Source organism: Aulonocara stuartgranti, assembly GCF_965226115.1.
Source record: "Aulonocara stuartgranti genome assembly, chromosome: 20".
In the NCBI taxonomy this organism is placed as follows: domain Eukaryota; kingdom Metazoa; phylum Chordata; class Actinopteri; order Cichliformes; family Cichlidae; genus Aulonocara; species Aulonocara stuartgranti.
The window spans coordinates 19,151,537-19,170,746 of NC_138956.1; the positions used below are offsets into that span (position 1 = coordinate 19,151,537).

Here is a 19,210-nt window from a genome sequence, read left to right on the forward strand (position 1 = left end):
CTACTCTCCACCGCTGTGCAATCAATTATTGTAAATGAAAATGTTATCAGGAAATGATCAGACAGGAGAGGGTTTTCAGGAAACACTGTTAAATGTTCAGTTTCTATGCCATATGTTAAAACAAGATCTAGAATGTGATTAAAGTGGTGGGTGGGTTCTTTTACATTTTGAGAGAAACCAATCACCCACATTACGGAGCCAATATCCTTAACCCTCTCTGGTAATCACTCTGAAACTTCTCCTGGGTGCACCACTCCCAACCAGCCAATTATACAGTCTTTTACAGCCAGAACGAGAAAGCATGGAAGAAAACATTAACAAGTCTCTCGCCGCAGGTCTAATTCGCCTGTCATCATCCCCTGTTGCTGCGGGTTTCTTTTTTGTTACTAAGAAAGACAAAAGCCTATGACTGTGCATTGACTATCGGGGTCTCACATAACAATCAAAGAAAAAGTACCCGCTGCCGCTATTGACCTCAGTATATGAACTTCTCCAGGGAGCCACAATCTTTACTAAGCTGGATCTGCGGATGCTTACCACTTGGTTAGAAGAAGGGAGGGGGATGAGTGGAAGACAGCCTTCAACACACATTTAGGCCATTTTGAGTATCTTGTCATGCCATTCGGCCTCACCAATGTCCCAGCTGTGTTTCAGGCCTTAGTCAACCACGTGCTCTGGGATTTCATAAATCACTTTGTCTTCGTCTATCTTGATGACATCCTCATCTTTTCACGTTCAGTCCCCGAATATGAATGTCACGTCAGACTGGTTTTGCAATGCCACCTCGATAATCGTCTATTCGTGAAAGGAGAGATGTGTGAGTTTCTTGTAACTATTGTTTCCTTTTTGGGCTACATCATCGAAAAAGGTAATCTCAGGGCCGACCCAGCTAAGGCTCAAGCTGTCATTAACTAGCCTGCCCCATTAAACCGTAAGCAGCTCCAAAGTTTCTTGGGTTTTGCACATTTTTACTGACGTTTCATTCGTGACTATAGTAAGCTTGCTCTGCCACTAACCCGTCTCACTTCACTCAAGGTTCCCTTCTGCTGGGAGGAGTCACGCTTGGATTATTGTAATTCGCTGTTTATGTGTCTAAGCAAAGGTTCTCTGGATCGTCTGCAGGTTGTGCAAAATGCTGTAGCTAGGCTTTTGACAAAATCCTCCAAGTACTCACATGTGACACTGTTATTATCTCAGTTACACTGGCTTCCTGTTAAATTTAGAGTTGATTTTAAGATCCTGGTCTTGACCTACAGAGCTGTGCATGGACTGGAACCTGCCTACATCTTTGATCTGCTACAGCCCTATGTCCCTAGCAGGTCTTTGAGGTCATCTGATCAGGGCTTACTTGCTATAAAAATACTAAGAGGAGGACTAAGGGGGATAGAGCTTTTGCCACTGTGGCCCCTAGACTGTGGAACTCTCTCCCCCAAGCATTAAGAACTGTGGACTCAGTAGCTGTTTTTAAAAAAACAACTCAAACAACACTGCTAAATTCAAACTCAGCACAACGGGAGAAACTTTAGAAAATGTATTTACAAATGAAAAATAGTTTCCTGAGAGGCTAGCGTGGCAAAACTGACTGCAGAAACTGAACAAAAAAATCTGTGAAAGAGAAAAGGAAAAATTATCTGGGACAGAGGAGAGTGTGGAAGAATCTCTGATCTAGTATGATTAGTCTTGGTTTAAAAACGGGTGTCGGTCACTATCAGGCAAGGTTTCAGGTGAACCCATCGTGAAACTTACCCACCCTATCATGTGACTCACTGAGATCAAATGAGGATCATTAAGGGTTTTCGCTTAGATAGCAGTCGTCCTTCTTCTCTCCTGGATCACCTGGAGCTTTCTTTAGGTGCCCAGCTTTGAAAAATGTCCAGCTGGGATAATCACATTTAATCAGGGCCTTCTTGATGTTTTTCTGCTTCCCTGGCCGCTGTTAATGTGGGGATGGTGTTTGCCCTGTGTTGTAGCATCCTGATGATATCCAGTTTGTGCTCCAGTGATCAGTGGTCATTGGTCAGTAGTCATGACAATTTGCATATGCATTTGTCAGTGGTGCTAGTTTCAGTCATTGTGCAAAGGAAGTGTTTCTAAGGTTGGGGAAACTTGGAGATAGCTGAGAATGAAAAAGTCATTTAGATGAGTTACGAAACGTTTCTCCCACTGAAAACGTTATGTCCAAATGTGTGACCAGGTGTGGATTGCAGGACTGGGTTCTCAGATGATAAGCCTTAGTTTGCTTCCAGATTGGTGGTTCTCTGTGTCCAGGACCTGGTACTTCGGTGTGTGTTGATTTTCTCAACAAAATTTGGGGATTTTCTCAACAAAACTGGGGTGGCTTTAGCTCAGGTGGTAGAGCGGGTCACCGGAAGGTCGGTGGTTCGATCCCAGGCTCCTCCTGTCTACATGCCAAATATCCTTGGGCAAGATATTAACCCCATGTTTGCCCACTGGTGGTGGTCAGAGGGCCCGGTGGGGCCAGTGTCCGGCAGCCTCGCCTCTGTCAGTGCGCCCCAGGGCAGCTGTGGGTACAATATAGCTTGCCATCACCAGTGTGTGAATGTGTGTGTGAATGTGTGAATGACTGAATGTAGTGTAAAGCGCTTTGGGGTCCTTAGGAACTAAGTAAAGCGCTATACAAATACAGGCCATTTACCATTCTCTTTAGTTCAACTTTTTTCTTACTTATTTCCTTGTTCTTACTTTGTGCTTTTGTCTGTTTTAATAGCTTTCCTTCAATCATACATAATTTATTTAGGAATTAATAGCTTTGTGTGTCGATGAGAGGAAAAGAAGAAGGGACCCAAATGTAGGACTCATGGTGAGAGTTGATGGAGTTTATTATAGTGAGTGGGATGAGCAGAACATAAGATGGCTGACTGAAATGACTAGCTGACTGACTGAACTGAACACACGGAATTAACATCATCAACAATGACACAAGAACAAACAGAAGGTAACTGAGGACTTAAATACACAGGCTGATGGTAATGATGAGAGACCGGTGAGTACAAAGCTGAACATAATCTCACTAATGATACATGGAAATAACTAGAACACAACACACAGGCAACATAAATGAGTGAGAAATAAACTGAACCTGACAAAACCAAAAACACTGGGTCAACGACCCAGGAACCCTGACACTTTTCGAGGTGGGTGCAGCCAGGTATGGGAAGACGTGTGGCTTTAATTGGACAGCTCTTGGTACACTAGGCAAACGGTTCTCAAGGTGGAATCATGGATCAGACTCCCGAGATTTGGGGCCAGCTCACGCAGCTCGGTCGATCTTGAGTCACAATTTCTCACTCCACAGATAATTCAGTATTTAATTGACGTGACATAAAATAATAATTTCCAACTAACAAGAGGAAGAAACTGGAGATGTTTGATTGACCTCTTCTTTCAAGCGTCCCGCATCTCACACCCTCCTCTGTCATTCCATTAAGGGCATTTTATTACACTTTTCAACCCAAAACTAACCCAAAAATAGAGACCACTTCACTCATCTTGAATTTAAACTTTTAGCATATTGTAGGCGGACAGGTTTTTGTGGTTGGTCCAGACCTTAAAAGGGTGCTCACCCCCCATTAACCAGTGCTTCTAACTCTCTTTAACCAGCAGCTCATGGTAACTTATGGTTAATTGGTGACTTTATTGTCCCCAATAGGAAATTGATTTGCAGCATGTCTACTCAGCAACAACACATAAATTGGATGACACTGAGTGATAGGATAGGGACAGCCTGCTGGCCACCACAAGAGCTGCTCCTTCTCACCTCACCTCACCTCACCTCACGTCACCTCACCTCACCTCACCTCAGAAAAGTCATGACACCTTTCAGGTGAGGATAAGCAATGAGAAAAGAAGGTGAAAGAATATCCCCACCATAAAGTTCTGAAGCATCCACCTCATGCTTTATTATGAGTTTGAAAGTTTGAAATAGGAAACTCAATGACTTTCTTTAGCTTTTTGGCTTCGGTCTTCATTTGCACACTCTCAAATATACACTATTTTGCCTGAAGTAAATATGTGTCTGCCTTGACACTGTATTTACGGAAAGTTTTGACCATTCTTCCTGAAAGCACATTTATGATATCTGAAACTGTCATTGGACAAGAAGGCCTGACTCTCAGTCTTTGCTCTAATTCATCACAATCTGGTTCTAACAGGTTGAGATCAGGACTCTGTGCAGGTTAGTCAAGTTCTTCTACACCAAGCTTTATAGACCGCGCTTTTTGCTACGGTGCACAGTCATGTCAGAAAAGGAATGGCCATCCCCAAATTGTTTCCACAAAGTTGAGGGCATGAAATTATCCAAAAAGTCTCGGTATGCCAAAGCATTTAAGAGTTCAACACCAATTCCTGAAAAAAAAAACCCCACACCATAATCCTCTCTATACCAAACTTTACCCTTGGCACAGTGCAATCAGATAAGTGCTTTTCTTATGGCAACTGTGAAACCCAGACTATTCCATCGGATTGCCAGACAGGGAAGTGTAATTCATCACTCCACGTCTTGGTTTCTCTAGAGTCCAGCAGTGACGTACTTTACACCATTGCATTCAACACTTTGAACTTTTGATGCAGCTGCTTAGCCATGGAAACCCATTCTCTCACAAGCCTTTCTTGGGGGAGGTCAGTTTCCTGCTCCAGTGCTAGCTGGCCTTTGTGCGTCGCATCGCTCTTTTTCTGATGATGCCTTTGTAATTCCTTTGAGGTCGGCTACTTACAAGATAAGGGTCTAATGTGGGCAGAGGCTTATTTACTGTCGTGAGCCATTTCTATATGTTCATTCTAAGAGTTTGTTTAGAAGCTTAAGGAATCCTTTGCTCACCCTCTCAGTGGGGGCACAGTGCAAAGGCGCCTACTGGCCCTTCGGCAGGGAAACAAATGTGTCGACGAGCATGTCTTTAAGTTCCGCACACTTGGGGCTAGTTCCAGTTGGCCCGCTGACATACTCCATGGAGCGTTCTTGAATTTCCTCAATGACTCCATGAAGGACCAGCTAAAATCCCAGGATGAGATGTGCTCCTTTGAGGATCTCGTTTCCCTCATTTTGAGGTTTGATAATTAACTACAGGTCCCAGGTGCCACTTCAAGTAGTCGTCATTCGGGTTGAGGCCCATGCTAGGGCTGCGGCCAAGGAGTATGTGTCAGCCTTTACTTTTTCTCCAGAAGGAAGAGCAGCATTAAGCCTCCATCTGGTCTATTACATCCGTCAAAGTCGACCCATTTTTGTTGCACTTGAGTGCCATGCTCACTGCTAAACTGCTCATAGACCATGTTTTCAAACTGCACAGTCTCCTTGTAGAAATAGTTTCAGACAGGAGTCCCCAGTTTCTGTCTCAGGTGTGAAAGGCTTTCTGTTCTGCTGTAGGAGATAAAGTGCACTTAAGTTCAGGATGTCATCCTCAGAACAATTGAGAGACTGAACGCCTGAATCAAGAGCTGGAGGCAGCTCTTTGCTGTGGCATCACAGAATGTGGCTTCTTAGAGTGATCAGCTACTCGGAGTAGATAGAGTAGTAGCGTACAACACACTGACCTGCTCAGCCAATGGTCTCTCACCTTTTGAAGTTTCCAGTGGGTAAGAGGCAGCGACTATCCCTGCCTTACCTGGGCGGAGCTGGGGCATCCTTCTCTCCTCTTCTGTTCACCTGCTACTCATCTCCAATGAACTGCCATACTTGAGGACCAGTGCGTCCATCCACACTTCACCAGATTATCAGCTCTCTTAGAGTGGTAAATGGGCTAGTTGTTAGTCTTACTTTCATTGAATGATTCCATGCCAAGTGGATAATTCTGTTTCTCCTCCAATCTCTAGAGACTCAACCAAGGCTTCTCCTCTCAATACGTCCCTGGTTCCCTCTCGCTCAGAATCCAAGTAAGGCATCTCACAATCTCACTCGGGATAACATTTTCTTCTTGAGTTCCCTGCTCTGCCTGATCTAACCTCTCCTTCCCTAGATCCAGCCTGCCCATATGCTTGCTGGTCTCTCACCCAGTTAAACTCTGTGTTCCAAGTGACTCTTAATTTCCTTTTGCACATATTTAAGAAATTATTGTTTTCCTCAGTTTGTGTTGAAGTCAGTAAAGTATCACAAAGCTTTTTCTGCATCTTGCTGCTTCTTCCCCGAGTCCTGGACTTGAGTCCAACTAAGTTATTCACTTTGTATGTCTTAAAAGATACTATATAAATGAAATTTTACTTACTTGGACCGCCTCCAAAGGGGACAAGCAAAACCGGGTGTTAAATACTTGTGATTCTCCATCTTTTATTTTTAGAACTGAAGAAGCTTCTAACATGAAAGGTGAAACATCTCCACAAACTTAAAGAAGTCCAGTTGCCTTCTATTTTCAAGCTTTTTAAGACCATAAAAATGTAAAAATGTGATCAAATGGACCTAACACATCTTTCCAATTACATAATTAGAAAGGGTGAATGCCAAAAAGAAGAAACAATCTGTGCAAAACTAAATACACCCCATTTTTCATTTGCCTGTAGTTTTCAATTCAATGTATTTATTACATATATAATAATAATAATAATAATAATAATACAAATAATAATAATAATAATAATAATAATAACATAGCATGATATGTCATGTTTACTAATTTATCATTCAGGTTACATTTACCTAATTTTAAGACCTGCTAAGGACCTGCTGGTGTGGCAGCACCACAATTGTGGTCTTTTTCATGAATGATTAGGGATGGGTACCGGTATCCGGTGCCATGATGGCAACAGTTCTGACATAAACGGTAGTAACCAGACCGAAAAGCAGCGCACATTTCGGTGCTTTTTTTTTTTCCTGAGCTGTGATACACTTTAGATTCTAGCCAATCATTTTACGTTTCCGAGGATAGTAGGCGGGTCCAGGTACGTGTGTTCTTTTAGAGCAGAGCAACAGATTAAAAATGCCCAAGGCGAAGCAGTCAAAAGTCTGGCTGTATTTCACAGCAAAAGATGCAAACACAGCAGCCTGCAACAAGTCCTTTAAGGTGATACTGTGCAAAGGAGCTAACACCTCGAATCTGATGAAACACCTGGCGACGCATAGCATTTTTTTTTAAAAGCCGAGAAATGCACCGTATTTGATGGCAGCAGCAGCCGTTCTTCTCTGCGTGAGTAGCTTAATGTTGTTCGTGTGTAATTTACGTTTAGTAGGCTAACCACGTTATTACATTAATGCATGTAAGGTGAACTAGCAAACATCATCATAGCTACATGCGGCTGTCTTCTTGTTTGAGGGCAGATACTCCCCCAAAAAGGCTAAAATGACCAAAGAAAAAGTGGAAAACAGTTAAACATGAGAGGTTTTTGGACAAAGTTTGTGTTTTTTCCATTGTTTAAGCACTGCTTCCAGCCAAGAGCAATACCATATATGCCCCATAGCTGCAGAAAAGGCTAACATTGTTATCTTTTTACAAAAAAAAAAAAAAAAAAAAAAACAGCTGAACATGAGAGGTTTTTGGACCAATTTTGTGTTCTCCATTCTTTAAGCACCGGTTTGAGCACCGTTTAAGCACCGGCACCGTTTCAAAAGTACCGGTTTGGCACCGGTATCGGATAAAACCTAAACGATACCCATCCCTATTAATGATAATGAACTACTTGAAAATTTTGCAAAAAATACTTTATACTTTCTCATTTTTTTATGCCTTCAGTGGCTCTCATAGACCTTTTGTCACGGCGAGTGAGAGGAGCCGTGTGGAGGAGGAAAAGGAGGATCCACACGCAGGCAGTCGTGAAGGTGTAAAAGGTGATTTATTGAACACAAAAGGAGAGGCAAACGGCAACACGGAGAACTAAACTATACTGGGAAACAACTAAAACTACAAAGCACAAACCTGAATGAGAGCGGGCGGAAACAGATGATGGTTGACTGCAGGGAAACACACAGATGAGGCAGGGTGGAAACACAGACGGACCAGCAACAACAATGACGGAAGACATGACTTAAATACACAGAGAACCACAGGGGAATTACACACAGGTGGTGGACACAGCTGGGAATAATCAACAAGACGAGACAAAGGTAAAACTGAACACACTCACATGAGACGCAGACCTTCACAATAAAACAGGAAACAAAACACACTTTACTAAGACAGACTAGACAGAGACAGACTTGAAATGACATATGAAACTAAACCCACATAAACAGAAACATGGAACTCTAATAATAGACATAAACATTACCATAACACGACAAGAGAACAAGAACACAATCCCTGATGCAAACTTAAATCAAAACACAATAAACTCAAAATACTGGGTCCAACGGACCCAGAACCGTGACAGTACCCCCCCTCCAAGGGCTGGCTCCCGACAGCCCCGAACAAAAAAAGCACAAAGCACCAAGCCAGGGCGGGCGGAGGGGGTCCAGGAAGGAAGGTCCGAAACAAAAAACAAGGAGCACAAGAGACCAGAACAACCCAAAAACAGGTCAACACAAAACAAGACTATTCACGAGTCCACAGCAAAGCACGGGGGTCGACCGTGCACACGGCAACGGCGGCGACGGGCAAACAGTTCTGGAGGCCGACCGTGCACACGGCAACGGCGGCGACGGGCAAACAGTTCTGGAGGCCGACCGTGCGTGCAGCAACGGCGGCGAGGAAGCAGGTCCGGGGGCCAACCGTGCGGACGGCAACGGCGGCGCGAATGCAGTTCTGGAGGCCGGCAATGCGGAAGGCAGTGGCGGTGCGTAGGAGGTCGTCCACGCAGAAGGCGGGGGTGGCAACAAAAGTCCGGAGGGCGGCCACGATTCCAGCGGCGGTGACAAACCTTTTCCGGAGGCCGTCCCCGAAGGCCATGATGCCACCTTATAGGCCTGGAAAACGGCCGGCAGAGGCTAGGCGGAACAGGTCGAGCTGGCTCTGACGGCGGCGTGGCAACCACAGGACCAGACGAGGCAGGACCAGGCGTGGATGAAGGCACGGAGGCAGGACCACGCGTGGATGAAGGCACGGAGGCCGGACCAGGCGTGGCTGATGAAGGCACGGAGGCCGGACCAGGCGTGGCTGATGAAGGCACGGAGGCCGGACCAGACGAGGCTGATGAAGGCACGGAGGCCGGACCAGACGAGGCTGATGAAGATGCTGATGGAGCAGCAGGCAGCTGAATGGGCCCCTCGGACCCTCCAGCGGAGACGGGAGGCTGGACGGGCCCCTCGGACCCTCCAGCTGACGTGGCATGAGGCTGGTGCGGTTCTCCTGAACCCCCAGCTGACGTGGCATGAGGCTGGACGGGCTCCTCGGGCCCTCCAGCTGACGTGGCATGAGGCTGGACGGGCTCCTCGGGCCCTCCAGCAGACGTGGCATGAGGCTGGACGGGCTCCTCGGGCCCTCCAGTTGGAACAGACACTGAAGCAGCAGGTACAGAGACCTCTGCCAGTGTGGACACTGGCTGGGACTGAGCAGCACAGTGGCTAAACTCAGGCAGCAACAGTGGGATGCAGTCCTCAGAGGGCTGAAAGTGTTCCCCAATACGCTCAGCAGAGGACTGAGGCGGACGGGTGAACTCACTTGAACTCTCAGGGGGTGCTGAGAGCTGAGACTGGTCAGGTGAGTTCTCCGGTGAGGCTGCTGGCACTGGCGTCTTGACCTCTAGGGGTTCAGAGTTGGCTGGTGACTGACACCCAGCCTCTGGGGAGGCCCTAGAGGGAGCAACTGTCTCTGACATGGCCAGCGTAAGAGAACCAGCAGATGTTGTGGTGGAGTGTGTTCCCTGCTTGTAATGAACAGATGAAAAACAGTTCTTTTCGGGTTGAATGGACTTAACTTGTTGTGCAGGAGGAGTTGGTGAAGATGATGGCTGAATAGGTGGCTGAGCTGATAATAAGGCTGATGAGTCTAATACCAACTGAGCTATTGACTGGGCTATGGATTGTAACATAGTGTCTACTAAGTCTGGCTGAGACTGTAACTGGGCTATGGGTAGTGAGGCTGAATGTGATGGAGGTGACGGCTGGGCAGCTAACTGAGCTTCTGGCTGGGAAGCTAACTCAACAAACCCAGCCCCGGTATAAACAGTCACAAGATCTGGCGAAAAAGACAGTGTGTCTTTTCCACTCACCACAGCTGGCAACTCAGGAGTCCTAATCTCCGGCTGTGGGGTGACGCGCCGGCGGCGTGATCGTCGCTTCCTCCCGGGCAAAACCTCCGGCGGGCCGGGCAAAACCTCCGGCGGGCCGGGCAAAACCTTCACCGCCCGGCTGGGTTGGGAAGCGGTAGCGGCTGGAGGATGGAGGTGAAGTTCGTGGAGAACGTAATCCTGCACGAGCGGATGCAAAGAGTCCAGTAGCCAGGGATAACAGGTAAGGAGGTGTTGTAGATCGGCTTCCACGGAGTGAAGAGGCGCCCCTCCCTCATGCTCAAGCAGCCGGTAAACCAACTTAGAGGCGGAGCGGATAACGGCCTCCTGAAGCTCCCTGGGTGGGGTGACTGCCGCTGGATCCATATCTGGCTGGTCCGTACTGTCACCGCGAGTGAGAGGAGCCGTGTGGAGGAGGAAAAGGAGGATCCACACGCAGGCAGTCGTGAAGGTGTAAAAGGTGATTTATTGAACACAAAAGGAGAGGCAAACGGCAACACGGAGAACTAAACTATACTGGGAAACAACTAAAACTACAAAGCACAAACCTGAATGAGAGCGGGCGGAAACAGATGATGGTTGACTGCAGGGAAACACACAGATGAGGCAGGGTGGAAACACAGACGGACCAGCAACAACAATGACGGAAGACATGACTTAAATACACAGAGAACCACAGGGGAATTACACACAGGTGGTGGACACAGCTGGGAATAATCAACAAGACGAGACAAAGGTAAAACTGAACACACTCACATGAGACGCAGACCTTCACAATAAAACAGGAAACAAAACACACTTTACTAAGACAGACTAGACAGAGACAGACTTGAAATGACATATGAAACTAAACCCACATAAACAGAAACATGGAACTCTAATAATAGACATAAACATTACCATAACACGACAAGAGAACAAGAACACAATCCCTGATGCAAACTTAAATCAAAACACAATAAACTCAAAATACTGGGTCCAACGGACCCAGAACCGTGACACCTTTTTTGTTCTGTCTCATAAGCGGTCTTCCTGTCTGTAAGGTTCTATATTTTAATTTTTCAATAAACCACTTCAACACTAGTCATTTTCATACAGTTACCTACAGTATATGTTTAGGTTATGTTTAGGTTATCCTTCCTGCTCCTTCAAATCCCATTCTACTTTGTTCCCACAGATGACCTGTGTATACGAGAGTTTATTGTCCAGGTGTTTGGAAGAATATGTACCAGTGATAACACTAAATACCAGTGCAACTAAAACAAATGCAACAGAGTGCACTGGACCGTGATCAGTAGCACTTTCTAATACAGCTGTGTAAAAATGGAGTGGTAACAAGGTGGAAATAAGAAGGTAATAATGTGGATGTTTGCAAGTTATTACAACTTAATTATATCAGAGTAGTATCCAGTTAATTTCCAAGTACTACAATGGTGGCATAATAGTTACAGCTGAGCAATATTACACTAAAATATATGTAATTGGATAAAAAAGGGGGCCAAAACCAAGGGTAATGATGTGGATTAAAGATATGCCCATGAAGCAAAACCAATTAGTAATAGTAGCCTGATACCATGCTAACAATATAATAACTTGTGTTTTTCTGTGTGTTTCTGTGTATTTGAATTTTTAAATTTTGTTTTTTGTTTGTTTTAGACAGGCTTCAAATGGTAATAACGTCATAAAAAATAAGATAAGAATAATGGCTGATGTTTTAGCATATCGAGATAATATTACATGTGAAAATGCTGTTAATCCTACCTTAAGTTCCGCTTTGCTTAAAGGAATTTTTTTTAATTGAAATTGAAACAGGGGTTTAACAAAATCCTAAACTACCCGTTTGAATGCAAAAATCTTAAACATGTATAAAGAAATCAAAAGCTAGCCAGAAAATACCAGATTTATTTTATCATGGCTGATATTATTATATATATGAGAAAGAGGTCTACTTAAAACTGTCTTTGAAAAGCTGAACGGAATTATACATATAAATACATAAGTGTTGTCATTGGAGTGTAGGGGATCTTCTATCACAGCATATTTTATATCTAAAAAAAAATCTTAATTGAATTCATACTTTAAATGCCCAGTAAGCAAAAATATGCCATACATATTCTTTCCCCTGCAATTCAAGGTTATGTGGGACAAGAGAGGTTTATCGTCCCAGCTGTCATTGGTACACCCTGGAAATCATTGCCATGCTGCTAATCACCAGACCACTTTTTTGCCCCAAAAAGAAATGAATGACCTTTCTTTATTCTGGGTATGTACACTGAACAAAAATATAAAAACTAAACACTTTTGTTTTTCAAGACCTGAACTCAAAGACCTGAAACATTTTCTTCATACACAAAAGACCCATTACTCTCAAATATTGTTCACAAATCTGTCTAGATCTGTGTTAGTCCATCCGACCTCACAGGTGTGGCATGTCAAGGTGCTGATTAGACAGAATGAATATTGCACAGGTGGGCCTTAGACTAACCACAACAAAAGGCCACTCTGAAATAAGCAGTTTGATCACACAGCACAATGCTATAGATGTAGCATCATAAATATATTTGGTATTGGTAGCTATGGTTAGCTAGACTGTAAAATAACACTTATATAATGTGGCTAATGTTATTTAAAGTATTCACCTAAAAATTAAGCACCAGCAGTTTGGGTGAGGTGGTTGCAGGTGTGGACTAGTCAGATTACAGTTATTCACCCCTCAGTGAATTTCACACTTCCAGGCTACACCCGTTTAAAATGAATTGTGGGAACAGAAGAATAAGAAGGAATAAGGAATACTTAGGAATTAACTAATTGTGACTTTTATAAGTTTTATACAAATCCTCCAACCAATCAAAACAAAACTGAAATTCTTAACATTAACTTTGTGTACAGACTTTTAGTCAGTCTGTTGTCACTACAACTAATATGTAGGTAACCTGAAGTTTTTTTTTTAATTAACTGATTAATTAATTAATTAATTAGGACCATAAAGGTTTAACAAGTTTTCTCTATATGAAATTTTCTGTGCATTTCTGTTTTTAAGAATATTTTATGACATTATTACTAATTAATAATGAAATTAAGTGAATATTCCAATGTGTTTCAATTATATTAATTTACGCAGAAAAGGAAAAATAAGGATTAATTATCTTACTTTATAAACCAATTATAATGGTGCATACAAAAATACATCAATATCTATGAAATTTGATCAAAGGTTGTCCAAATCATGCTTTCTTTAACATTGTCCTTGTTTCAAAATTTTACTTTTTTTTCAGTATGTGTCATCTGCGGCAACTGGTTGGGGTAGGGACAAAGACACACTATAGAAGAGAGCCAGAGATGATGAATAGGTAATAATTAAATGCATCGTGGTGTATAAACACACAGTGAAAAAGGTGATGGAAGAAGAAACTCAGCGCATCATGGGAAACCTCCAGCAGCCTGGGCCTATTGTATTTTAAGACAATTTCAGGGACACCTGATCCAGCCCTAACCATACAAAAAGAAAAGTTTTAAGCCTGATCTTGAAAGTAGAATGTGTTTCCCGAATCCAAACTGTAAGCTGGTTCCACAGAAAAGGGCTCTCTGTGTCTTTAAGACTTTTCTTTACCAAACTGGTGTGTGTTATCTGGCTTCATGGTTTAATACCATCTGCATAACAGTCAAAATGTATGATTTGCCTTCTAATTATACTGCCTAAAGGAAGCATGTATATAAAAATAGTTGGTTCTAGCATGGTACCCTGTGGAATTCCTATATTAATCTTAGTGTATGAAGAGGACTCCCAAATTACATGAACAAAATGGAGTCTGCTAGACAGATATGTTTCAAACCACTGGAGCTCAGTACCTTTATTACCTACCAAGTGCTCTAATCCCTGTAACAAAGTAGTATAGTCAAGTTCTTTCTAAGTAGTGGTGGTATTGCGAACACTTGTGGTACAAGAGACCAATAATAGAGATAGATTGGTCATATTTAGATCGACACATTAATAATGGTAGTTCTTCTTTGAGCAGTCTTGTAGGAAGGGTCTAAAAGACATGTTCATGGTTTGAGGAAGCAATTACAGAAAGATCAATTGGAAAAAAGAGTCAAAATAAATATCAGTGATATTAAAAGTAGCTATACATAATTTTACACCTATGAGATGGTTAGGAATAATTTTTTATCAAATTTATTTTTCTGAAAACAATTTTTTCAGGTTAAATGATGAGCTTCAAAATTAGCGAGACACCATTTCCTCTACAGCTTAAGAGTGATCTGCTTTAAGGTGAGTATTTATAGCGATATTTTCATGCCACTATTCTGAGCGCACGTCAAAAGAATTTTGCAAGTACAAGTGTTGCATCTTGAGGAGAATTTTATTTTGAGTGAAGAAAAGCTAAATTTGGGTGAACAAAATTCATTGCTGTGTGCAAAAATGTATTTCACTGTTTGCTATTAGGGATGCACCGATACCGATACTGATATCGGGGCCGATACTGTAAAATGTGTGTGTACTCATACTCGTAAAAGTTAACCGATATCATGAACCGATACTAACTTATTTCATTACCGTATTTTCACAACCATAAGGCGCACTTAAAAGTCTTAGATTTTCTTCAAAAAGTACGGCGCGCCCTATAGCGCAGTGCGCCCTGTGTGTTGTAATGAGGACGTAGTAGAAAACACCATGAGAACGCTAAAGGGTGAAGTGTATGCGTTGACTTTATCGCACATACCTGTATAAAAGAACAGGTATGTGCATTATGCAGGACATCGTTGTTTTAACAACCCTGAAAATGGCAAAGAGACACGCTTACGAAGCACAGTTTAAACTGAAGGCCATCAGCTACGCGGAGGAACATGGAAATCGAGCAGCGGCAAGAGAATTTAAGATTAACGAATCGATGATTGGAGGAATGGAGGAAGCTAGAAAACAAGCTCCGGTAGGTCAAGAAAACGCAGCTGAGTTTCCGCGGACATAAGGCGAGGTGGCCCGAGTTGGAGGAAAGACTCGAGCGGTGGATCATTGAGCAAAGAACGAGTGGGAGAAGCGTTTCGACGGTCACCATTCGGCTAAATGCAGTTTCACTAGCTGAAGAGATGAACATTGAACATTTCCAAGGAGGTCCGTCTTGGTGCTTTCATTTTATGAAACGGTGCCATTTTTCCATCCGGACCAGGACTACGGTAGCGCAGCAACTTCCAGCGGATTATAATGAAAAGCTGGCCATCTTCCGCTCCTACTGCAGCAAACACATCGGCGACAAAAACATCCAGCCCAGCCACATCACAAACATGGACGAGGTCCCGCTCACTTTTGACATCCCGGTGAGTCACACTGTGGAGAAGAAGGGGACCAGCACGGTAGCGATACGCACAACGGGGTATGAAAAGTCTTCTTTTACTGTTGTGCTTGGCTGCCATGCTAATGGACAGAAACTGCCGCCTATGGTGATTTTTAAGCGAAAGACTTTGCCTAAAGAGAAGTTTCCAGCAGGAATCATCATTAAGGCAAATGAAAAGGGCTGGATGGATGAGGAAATGATGAAAGAGTGGCTGAGGGAGGTGTATGTAAGGAGACCAGGTGGTTTTTTCCACGCATCACCATCGCTCTTAATCTGTGACTCTATGCGTGCCCATCTCACAGCCGATGTGAAAAAACTAGTGAAACAAATGAACTGTGAGCTTGCTGTCATTCCGGGAGGCCTGACAAAGGAACTCCAACCGCTGGACATCGGTGTGAACCGCCCGTTCAAAGTAAGGCTGCGAGCGGCCTGGGAGCGATGGATGACCGATGGAGACCACAGTTTCACCAAGAGTGGAAGGCAGCGCAGGGCGAGTTACGCCACAATTTGCCAATGGATTGTAGATGCTTGGGCTAACATGTCTGCTGGCACTGTTGTTCGAGCTTTCGCAAAAGCCGGCATCATTTCCGAGGAGCCGCACGGCACGGAAAGTGACTCTGACAGTGAAGAAAGTGAACCTGGCATGTTTGATGGAGATTTAGCGCAGCTGTTCAATTCAGACACAGAGGATGAGGACTTCGATGGGTTTGATTGATGATAAAAATGTGAGTACCAAACTTTGTTTTGCTCCTGCTTTATTTTTAAATATGCACACTTGTATGCTTGTATGTTGTTGATGATGACGATTACTGGTAATAAAAATGTGAGTAAGGTACCGAACTCAGGTTTGCTCCCGCTTTATTTTTAAATACGCATACGGTACTTGTATGCGCCCTATGATCCAGTGCGCCTTATGTGTGTGTTAAATACAGTAATGGCACACATAACTGAGACTGCGCCTTTTAGTACAGTGCGTCTTATGGTCGTGAAAATACGGTAATCAGAGGGTGGCTTGTCATTTTTGTTGTAGTTTTTTAGATTGGCCACTAGGGGGACATCCCGTGCTAAACAGGCACAGGGTTAGACGAGTCAGACTGGCTGCTCCAGATAAAAAAAGAGAAACTGGAGGATGCTGTAGCTAGGCTAAACAAAATGTCAGCAGTGTGGACAGAACAGCCAACTTTAACTCAGGTTTTGGAAAAGCGATGAAAAATGTCCAGAGAAAATCCACGGGCAGTTAAAATAACAGAGGCTCTGACTCATTTTATCGCTCTGGATGACCAGCCAATGCCAGTCGTGGAAAACATAGGATTCTTCTCAGCATACTTGAGCCGCGATATGAAATTCCCAGCCACCCACACATCAGGGAGATAATGGTGCCAAAACTTTCTAAAGAGGTAAAGACAAGTAGTGTGCGCACGATGTCAGTCCTTGGTATAACGGCAAAGTGGACTGATGATCCACGGGCAGATGGGGAGTTCGTTCGTTAATGCCAAATACTTTCGTTATTTTGTTTGTTTGTTTACAATATGGACACTCTGCAACAATTGAAAAGTTTATTTTATTCTCAAACCTAATTTGTATTTATTTTATTCCAAACAGAAGTGTTTATTTATTATTCCGAAAGCTCGAGACAGTGCCAATAGTTCAGTGATATTTTGTTAAATTACAATGTGGAGACTCTGCAATAATTTAACAGAAGTGCTTATTTTTCACTTGAAAATTTTTTGTGGTCATTTTTTATTAAGATATTATTTATTATCAGCAGAGAATAAAATAAAACCTGTCTTCCAATTCATTGCATTTGTGTGTGTGTGTGTGTGTGTGGTAGAAGTATTGGTTTTTGTACTCTGTATCGGCAAGTACTCAGATCCAAGTATCGGTATCGTATCGGTTTGAAAAAATTGGTATCGTTGCATCCCTATTTGCTATTATCCATATACACACACAATAGCAGCCCCTCTCACTCAGATCTTTTGCATTTGCTCTTGCGCAGATCTCTGCGGACCTGCTTGCAGTGTGTCAATCGCGCTCTCAACATTTCTGCCCCTGCGCGTTCAACTCTTTCTGTACACCGTTATATTGTTGCCAAAAAGCCAACCAATCACAGACTTGGATGCAAAAAAATCTGATTGGCTGTTTTGGTCTCCAATCAGCTTGTTAGCTACTGTAGCCACAGCCAGGCAAATATCCCAGACTGCATTTCGTCCAAAACTCAAACGAGGCAGTGGATCACAAAATAAATTTTAAGATATTTTCACGTCATATCCCCTGTTCTGTTCTCATTTAAACAGCTGACTCTGAGTTAAATCTAACATAAAATAATATTTACATTCAGGAGGAAACATTTTCATAATATGACGGGTGAAATTAAAAATAGACTGACAGCTCTCCAAGTAAGACTTCAGTATTAAATAAAACGGTCCAGTTATGAAGTTAAAATTTAATCTCAGCCAAACCCATTTACTCAGGAATATCAAACACTGAAATAAACCTGAAATTAACTGAAATTAACATTTAGAAGTTATCTAAGTGATTTATATATCATGTTTAACCCCAGTAGCAAAAGACTATGGAACCCCAGGACTGACATAATAAATTAATTAAATACACCATCAAATATTAATTAAAATTGGAAATAATTATTTAATATTTATGGCACATTTAGTTAATTAAATATTGACATATTTAATTAATTATTTAATGGTGTATTTAATTAATTCATTATGCTGGGAGTCCACGCCTTGGCCACCTGGTCAGCCAGGACTTGTCACGGGCGGGCGGATCACACACAGTAATTCGGCGTGCCCGTGTGGCGTGCTGGCTAGACCCAAGCGCGGCGAAGGCTAGCGGTGGGTTTGGAGCAGACACGCAGTTATTCTAGTAATGATCAGTGCACGAAGCGTGGCTTCGGAACTGTCGTTACAGACAGAGAGCGAGCGGAGCCGGGAAGAGAAAAAGGATTGAAAGGGATTGTCACTCACGGTTGCTGAATCAGGCGGAGACTGACATCGGCAGAGTTTCGGAGCTCCTGACACGAAGAGACTGATGTCTGAGCGGCGAACAGGTGGGTGGCGTCTCTCTTTTAACCCCGGCCCCGTGATCAGCTGATCACAGCCGATCACCGGCTGACAGGACCCCCCCCCCCCCGAGGACCGGCACCCGACGGGCCAGGACGGCGGCGACGGAAATCCGAGATGAGGGAAGGATCCAAGATGAAGCGGGACGGCACCCAGGAGCGCTCATCAGGGCCGTAGCCAGCCCAGTCCACCAAATACTGGACCCCCCGGCCCCGGGGACGGGAGTCCAAGATCCGACGGACAGTGTAGACAGGACCCCCATCGACGATCCTGGGCGGGGGCGGGGCCCGGGAGGGGGGCGCCAGTGGGGAAGCGACGTGCCGCTTAAGCTGCGAGACGTGGAAAACCGGATGGACCTTCATGGCGGGGGGAAGCCGGAGACGGTAAGCCACGGGGTTGAGCCGGGCAGTGACTTCGTACGGGCCGACGAACCGGGGAGCGAGCTTCTTGGACTCACTGCGCAGCCGTAGGTGCTTTGTGGAGAGCCAGACGCGGTCCCCCGGCCGGAAGGGGTGACCCGGGCGGTGGCGGCGATGATGCTGCCGGGTGTACAGAGCGTTGGCCCGGGAAATGGCAGCCCGCGCCTTGATCCAGGCCTGGCGACAGCGGCAGACCATCCGTTCAGCAGCCGGCACGTCGACCTCCGCTTCCTGATGGCTGAAGATAGGAGGTTGAAATCCATGACAGACCTCAAAG

At 44.1% G+C, this 19,210-nt stretch overlaps 1 protein-coding gene across 2 annotated transcripts in view; it reads right to left on the bottom strand.

Moving 5' to 3' along the window:
* Positions 1–19,210, bottom strand: part of LOC309696401 (voltage-gated potassium channel subunit beta-2-like) — a 248,267-nt gene that overhangs the window by 152,417 nt on the left and 76,640 nt on the right. The gene's annotated exons all lie outside the window — the stretch shown is intronic.